The following is an 8,791-nucleotide window of genomic DNA, read 5'->3' on the forward strand; positions in this document are numbered from 1 at the left end:
CGGTAGAAGTAAGTTCTGCTATCTTGAGGCATAAATCATTCGATGTCTTTTCAAAATGTCATAATAGGTGCACAATAAGGAACGGTTAACCTCATTAAGGACAGGACACAGTAACAATAGGACAACGGGGGAAAAAAAATCAAACCTTTGGTTTGTAAGAGGAATGTAGAAGTTAACCAAGTTTTGCCTAAACAGCTTCAACTACTAAGTACGAGTATGTTGCATTTTTTCAGCTCGTGCCCAGGAAACAACCTCGAGTGAAACAAGAAGTAAGTTATACATTTCCTGAATTGCCAGCACGAAGTTTCTTAACCCGAGTAACTCCATGAGTGACGAGACAGAATTTCTCCTTGAGGCTATCACTACAATATCAACCCGAAAAGTGATGCGAATAAAGAAAAATATTACTTTGGGAATATGAGTTGGATCCAATACTAAAATCTGATCTATTACATTGTAAGAATTGTATGAGTTCCAGTAAGGAGACTTACAAATTGATCTGGAAATTAAAGGTAGTTTTAAGCCACCACCAACTTTAGTGGCAAGTTGTCTGAAAACAAGAGGAAATATCGAACCAGTCCTAAAACTGGTAATCACAACATGTAGTTTGTGTTATTCTCGCTATGTCGTTTATTTAGTCATGTATTTGCAGGGCAGACATAATGAGGAAGTTACGTACAGGTAAGAAAACTTATAATTTTGTCAGAAGTGGACAGACAACCTCCTTCAGTGCGATTGACCGAAAAGAAATTCCTTGACTGAATACAATGAACTCAAGTCCGTAATCACTAAAACTGCAACGAACAGTGGAGTAAGGCTTTTGACCGTTGGCTCTCGATGGCAATTGTTGACACGCACGCGGCAACAACAGCTCTGACACTTCCAAATTAACGGTTATGTTGGCTTGCACCTAAAGACAAGTGTTCTCAGAAAATAATACCAAGAAATTACCAAAAAAAAAAAAGCCAAAGAAAAGAGAGAAACTTGTTCAGGGAGCGGTGTCCCTCAAAATCGAAGAAAGACTTCGAGCGTAATGGTGAGAGGGATATTTTTATGTAAGAAACATGTACTGTATGTACTAAGTACACAAAAAAATTGGAAATTAAAAATCTTATACTGGCTTGTACTTACAAACAACTGTACGAGTGAAAAACAAAACAAAGCGAAAGAAAAAAGCCCATCCTCTGTTTCACTTTCACCTACACAAAATGTCATACTGCAGCAGCGAGTCCACCTCATTTCCTATCTAAACAACGAATGAGTGCTTCTAACTCTTGCTCACTGTCCTTGATTTTTTTTAGAGATCAAGCGGAGAAAGAGACATCCACCGACCAGATGTTGATCAGTTCATAATTGGTCTCCTCCTGGCTGTGTGCTTGATACTTTTCACATTATTGCTTTTCACGGGAGTGTACATTTATATGTACCTAAATTAGAACTAGTATCTATTAAGATAAACATATTTTAAAGATATAAATTAGAATTTCTGTTCATTTGAGGTGAAAAGCTGCTGTATCTTAGAGCAATAGAAAGAAAATACTATATACAAAAGCTGCTGTTGATAAGTTTGTGATTATTTCCTTAATAAGGTATCTGCTTCTTCAAGAAATACTCCTCAAGCCACTGTAATTAGCAAAGTTAATCAACTGACCCATAATAAGGGTATTAAATGGTGTTCAGATGATTATATGCTTTTTGTCATGAACACGTAAAAACAAAAATACTTATGACCCTGTTACATGGTGTAAGGACCAAAGGATATTTCCTAACTTAAAGAAAAAGAACTTAATTCCTCACCCCGTCGCTCCTCCTCACCTTCCTCGAACAAGTCAATTCCATTTGAAATCTAGAAGTGTACCTGCTCTAGTGCTCAGCAAAGCGAATGCATATCAGTGTTTTCAAGCAGTCATTACACTCCATTCAAGTTATCACTATCGAAGCGCGACAGATCATCACAAGAAGGAACACCATTTTTTTAAAAAAATTTCACATAATATGACAGACCAAATGTAAAAATGAATACATTGATAAACAAAATAAAAACAAAAATTAATTGTTCCGCACGTTATTCTCCTACTGGCAGTTTGCTCAGAGGCCTAAGATATCTCCAATCTGACAACCAGATGAATAATAAAAATAAAGTTATCGTTAACATTCCGAAAATAAACACATTAAGTTGACCCCACTATGTTTCTCTCAACATGAATCTCAACTACACGCAATCTTTGGGTAGTATACAATATATGAATGTATATGAATAATATATTTAAAACCATGCACCGTGTGCAAGATTCTCAACACCTCCACTAATGTTGATCAAATGAATGGCCTCCCCTGTCCGCCGAGATTAAACCAAATAGAAAATACGTGAATTTTTTATAATGCTTCAGTTCAGATAACAGAAAAAATATTTGAATGAATACAAATAAACATAATTCCTTAATCACTGCAAACAGTTTGATTACGGTTTTGTATGATCAGCTTTCTGTGCCAAAATTTTGACTCGCAGAAGGCAACAACAGCAGTGATACTTTCAAAGTAACGGTTATGTTGGCTTGCACCTACAGACAAGTGCTCAAAATAATTATCAATAATAAATGCCAAAAAAACTTTAGTTCCAAGAAATGAAAGAAACCAAAGAAAAAAGAAAAGAGGAATGATTTACATCGACACCGTATCCTTTCTGCTTAAACCTTCATACTCAAATTTTCTTTAATAACAGACACCCAGCAATGTTGAGGAACTTGCTAAATTCAAAGATAACTCTTCGAGCGCAAAGTTGAGTGTTGTATGAAAAAATGAAACATGTACCGCATGTACTTAGAACACCGAAAATTTGGGAATTCATAACCCTCGTACCTAGCTTGTATGTACAAACAACTGTTCAAGTGCAAAAAAAAACAAACAAACAAAGACTAACAAACCAAAAACTATCAGAAATACTTTTATTCTGAAAATATAGGTAACCAAAGAAAAAACAAGAAAACTTTCACATCGACAGTATATACTCTCTGCTTCCCATGAAAACACGAGATTTCCAAATGAAGATGCCATTAGTCCAAAACCGAGTGAGCTCAAAGCCCTAAGTTATCTCTACTATGACAAAAATAATAGGACACACAACCAAATATTTATTAAAGATGTTCAATACAGAAAACATTTTGAAAATGGAAACATGAAGTTGACCCTAATATCTTTTGCTAAATCTGAAGCTCAACAACACGAAATTTTTTGTATAGTATCTACTACGAAACAAAATATATAAAAGTGAAAACAAAAAAAAAAACATGTACCAATTGAACGATACCCCACACATCCACTGGAGAGAAAGTCTACACTTAATGGTGATTAAATTAATGCCCTGCTCTCTCTACCGAAATAAGTCTGTCTATTTATGTAAAATGGTCTTGTATTCATAGTAAGCGAAGTTAACTTGGAAGAGCTGTTTCTGATCGTTTTCTTTTCAGACAAAAGAAAGTTCTCTCAGAAGAAAATATTCCCCAACTGACTAATTTCAGAAGATCTTTTCTGTCACTGCCTGATTATTTTCAACCGTCTTAAGCAATCAAACGTTATAAATAGAACTTTTGATCTGTTTAAAGTCAACCTATGAAAACAAATATCTTAGAGCTAAAAATAAAAACTCCAATGAAGCGGAAAATAACCATGGTAACTAACCACAGAAAATATATCGTTAAGTCAGATGTTCAAATGGGTCTACTCTGAGCTTTAATCAAGATTTAAATTTTTATGGGCAGACGTTGGTGATATAGGTGCTTCTGATTATATTTCGTCTTCACGGCTTTAACACAGTGGCTTGGGCCACCGACTGAGTGTTTCGCACAGACGTAATTTTTTTACCTCGTTGATCAGTATGTTGTGAGAGAAAATGACAAAAATTATTCAAGCATTCAGCGGAGGGAAAGGAGGGAAATATGTAGCATTAATTCACCGAAAATAGTTCTACACAGAACGTTGTCACAACAGACGAAATGAGCGCGTTTGAGTTAAATAATTTCGTTGCCGGAATAACACTTATCGCTCCAAGGAATAAAGCGGTTTACACAAATCGACAGCAGGATCTAAGGTTCGTATACATTTTCAAAATTCCTCACCTTTAGTATTTGTACGTTTTCATCACATCTGTATGATTTATATATTCACACGAGAACCTTGATTGTTCCTTTATCCAGAGATGAAAAATAACCACAAAATATAGTGCTAATGGAGGAAAACTCGTTAAAACATACTTGCGAGTCAAAGTGACAAGTCAAAGTGAGCGCGGGCTCAGTTTCAACCAGCGGGCTCTCCAAAAAATAAAACAAAACGTGTAGCCACCGAAACTTAAAAACTTGCTGCTTCCAACGGTAGCCACGTGCAGGAAACGTATCCTTGAGATAAAGGTTAAGTTTCGCACAACTCATGTAATAAGCTTATCACAGTTTATACTTCCTGTAAATCAGGCCAGAAATTGCTTTCACTTGTCGGTTGACCGAGATATAAGCGGCGCACGAATTTCTTGCTTGGTGCAATGCAGGTAACCAGCAAAATTCTCCTAATGTATCTTTTTTCGCTACTAATTATAATCTACTACTCATTGGCTTGCAAACCGAGGAAAGTGGAGAAATAGAAAAAGAGTTGCAAAATTTCAGGGTTTGAGTAAATCTAGTAAACCAATATCTTAGACCCTACATGCAAAGTTTCAAACATCGTTACAAAGAGAGATGTTTTCGGTATGATTTTTTTACAACAAATAGCAATCTTTCCCTTTCGGTGTTTTAGGTTAACAGGGCTGATCAACAAATAGATGTAAGTATAATAACTCTTCTTATTGTACCATTGTAACCTTTAATGCAAAGAAATCTTTTCAGATCTTATTTGTTTCATCATGACTCATTACCCCACAAATTTGGAACATTGTTACAAAGAAGGACTCAACCGTTAGAGTTACATGATCTAGTAACTTACATATCAAAACCTTGAACGTTTCTATACTGTAAAGGAGCAGCTTCTTGAAAATACAGGTTTATTAAGTAACCAAAGAACTGAAGATCTTCCCTCATAAGGAATGCTTCCGTTACAATCGTTCCAAAAGAAGGGGCTCACAAGACAAACAGGGAACAAAAAAGAAATACATTTATCAACAACATTTTATCTTTCATAGATTTTCAAAAGTAATTTCACTTCTATTGTACTCATTGCTATGGCTAGAGACATTATACTCCTTTTTCTATTGCTGAAAAGAAAGATAAAAATATTCTCTCTAGTTTATATTAAGTCTCCCCCCCCCTCCCCCCCTCAACCCCATTCAGCAATGAAATCAACATCCTCTGTGTAGACTACGGACCAAATCCTGATTCTTTTCCTTTTTTCAACCTATATTAGAGGAAAAGAGTTATACTGCCACATTGTGGCATTTCTCAGCCTGCCCAACAAGTATAATCAAGCGGATTCTGTGCTTTTCTTTATTATCTTCTAATTTAACAAAAGTCGTATTGCAGGGTTATAAATATGATAGAATTTTGCGCTGTTAGAATTTTACAAAAGACTTTGGCACTTTTACAATTTCAGATTGAATGCTCATTCTTTAATCAACTTATTCTAATAATCCTTTTTCTAATATTTGCGCATCAATTCCATAGCCAATGCAAGAACTAACTGATAGTTTTGAGGACATGACTCTTGAAGATTTAGGACCACCGGTGAGTAAAATAACGATAAATTAACAAAGAAATAAAATTATTGCTTGTGAGTTGAGTTTTGGCTTATGCCAGGCCCTCAGCCTGTCTCTAATGAGGACAGTCATCCAAACAACATCTTTTGTGGATATCTAAACTTGCTAAATTCAAAGATAACTATTCAAGCGTGATGTGGAGTGAAATATTTAAAAATGACACATGTACTGCATGTAATTAGTAAACCAAAAAAAAATGGAGTTTAAAATACTAAAAGTCTCCTAATGTATCTTTTTTCGCTACTAATTATAATCTACTACTCATTGGTTTGCAAACCGAGGAAAGTGAAGAAATAAAAAAAGAGCTACAAAATTTCAGGGTTTGAGCAAATCTAGTAAACCAATGTCTTAGACCCTACATGAAAAGTTTCAAACATCGTTAAAAAGAGAGATGTTTTCGGTGTGATTTTTTTACAACAAATAGCACAAAAAAAACGGAAATTAAAAAACTCTTACTCGCTTGTACTTACAAACAACTGTACGAGTGAAAAACAAAACAAAGCGAAAGAAAAAAGCACATCCTCTGTTTCACTTTCACCTACACAAAATGTCATACTGCAGCAGCGAGTCCACCTCATTTCCTATCTAAACAACGAATGAGTGCTTCTAACTTTTGCTCACTGTCCTTGATTTTTTTAGAGATCAAGCGGAGAAAGAGACATACACCGACCAGATGTTGATCAGTTCATAATTGGTCTCCTCCAGGCTGTGTGCTTGATACTTTTCACATTATTGCTTTTCACGGGAGTGTACATTTATATATACCTAAATTAGAACTAGTATCTATTAAGATAAACATATTTTTAAAGATATAAATTAGAATTTCTGTTCATTTGAGGTGAAAAGCTGCTGTATCTTAGAGCAATAGAAAGAAAATACTATATACAAAAGCTGCTGTTGATAAGTCTGTGATTATTTCCTTAATAAGGTATCTGCTTCTTCAAGAAATACTCCTCAAGCCACTGTAATTAGCAAAGTTAATCAACTGACCCATAATAAGGGTATTAAATGGTGTTCAGATGATTATATGCTTTTTGTCATGAACACGTAAAAACAAAAATACTTATGACCCTGTTACATGGTGTAAGGACCAAAGGATATTTCCTAACTTAAAGAAAAAGAACTTAATTCCTCACCCCGTCGCTCCTCCTCACCTTCTCGAACAAGTCAATTCCATTTGAAATCTAGAAGTGTACCTGCTCTAGTGCTCAGCAAAGCGAATGCATATCAGTGTTTTCAAGCAGTCATTACACTCCATTCAAGTTATCACTATCGAAATGCGACTGAACATCACAAGAAGGTACACCATTTTTTAAAAAGAATTTCACGTAATATGACAGACCAAATGTAAAAATGAATACATTGATAAACAAACTAAAAACAAAAATCAGTTGTTCCGCACGTTATTCTCCTACTGGCAGTTTGCTCAGAGGCCTAAGATATCTCCAATCTGATAACCAGATGAATAATAAAAATAAAGTTATCGATAACATTCCGCAAATGAAAATATTAAGTTAACCCCACTATGTTTCGCTCAACATGAATCTCAACTACACGCGATCTTTGGGCAGTATACAATATATGAATTTACATGAATAAGACATTTAAAACCATGCACCGTGTGCAAGATTCCCAACACCTCAACTAATGTTGATCAAATGAATGGCCTCCCCTGTGTGCCGAGGTTAAACCAAATAGAAAATACATGAATTTTGTTATATTGCTTCAGTTCAGATAACAGAGAAAATATTTGAATGAATACAAATAAACATAACTCATACTAATAAACATAAACGCTCAACATGAATCTCAACTACACGCGATCTTTGGGCAGTATACAATATATGAATTTACATGAATAAGACATTTAAAACCATGCACCGTGTGCAAGATTCCCAACACCTCAACTAATGTTGATCAAATGAATGGCCTCCCCTGTGTGCCGAGGTTAAACCAAATAGAAAATACATGAATTTTGTTATATTGCTTCAGTTCAGATAACAGAGAAAATATTTGAATGAATACAAATAAACATAACTTCTTAATCACTACAAGCAGTTTGAATACGGTTTCGTATGATCAGCTTTCTGTGCCAAAACTTTGACTCGCAGAAGGCAACAACAGCTGTGATACTTTCAAACTGACGGTTATGTTGGCTTGCCCCTACAGACAAGTGCTCAAAATAAGTATCAACAATAAATGCCAAAAAAACTTTAATTCCAAGAAATGAAAGAAAACAAAGAACAAAGAAAAGAGGAATGATTTACAGCGACACCATATCCTTTCTGCTTAAACCTTCACACTCAATTTTTTTTTAATAACAGACACCCAGCAATGTTGAGGAACTTACTAAATTCAAAGATAACTCTTCGAGGGCAATGTTGAGTGGAATATTAAAAAATGAAACATGTACCGCAAGTACTTAATACAACGAAAAATTTGGGAATTCATAACCCTCGTACCTAGCTTGTATGTACAAACTGTACAAGTGCAAAAACAAACAAAAAAACAGACTACCAAACCAAAAACTATCAGAAATACTTTTATTCTGAAAATATAGGAAACCAAAGGAAAAAAACAAGAAAAGAAAACTTTCACATCGACAGTATATCCTCTCTCTCTCTCTCTCTCTCTCTCTCTCTCTCTCTCTCTCTCTCTCTCTCTCTCTCTCTCTCTCTCTCTCTCTCGATTTCCATTGGTCCAAAACCGAGTGAGCTCAGAGCCCTAAGTTATCTCTACTATGACAACAATAATAGGACACAACCAATTATTTATTGAAGATGTTCAATACAGAAAACATCTTGAAAATGGAAACATGAAGTTGACTACTATCTTTCGCTAAATTTGAAGCTCAACAACACGAAATTTTTGCATAGTATCTAATACGAAACAAAATATACAAAAGTAAAAAAAAAAACATGTACCAAGTGAACGATACCCCACACATCCACTGGAGGGAAAGTCTACACTTGATGGTGATTAAATTAATGCCCTGCTCACTCTACCGAAATAAGTCTGTATATTTATGAAAAATGGCCTTGTATTCATAGCAAGTAA

At 35.0% G+C, this 8,791-nt stretch overlaps 1 long non-coding RNA gene across 1 annotated transcript; it reads left to right on the top strand.

Moving 5' to 3' along the window:
- The first annotated feature begins 3,638 nt into the window (after positions 1-3,638).
- On the top strand, positions 3,639-7,070 carry LOC136283063 (uncharacterized). Its single transcript, XR_010718532.1, has 4 exons — positions 3,639-4,087; positions 4,783-4,809; positions 5,643-5,702; positions 6,374-7,070. It is a non-coding gene; the product is annotated as an uncharacterized lncRNA (long non-coding RNA).
- The last annotated feature ends 1,721 nt before the right edge of the window (positions 7,071-8,791 follow it).

Source organism: Pocillopora verrucosa, chromosome 8, assembly GCF_036669915.1.
Source record: "Pocillopora verrucosa isolate sample1 chromosome 8, ASM3666991v2, whole genome shotgun sequence".
Lineage (NCBI taxonomy): Eukaryota > Metazoa > Cnidaria > Anthozoa > Scleractinia > Pocilloporidae > Pocillopora > Pocillopora verrucosa.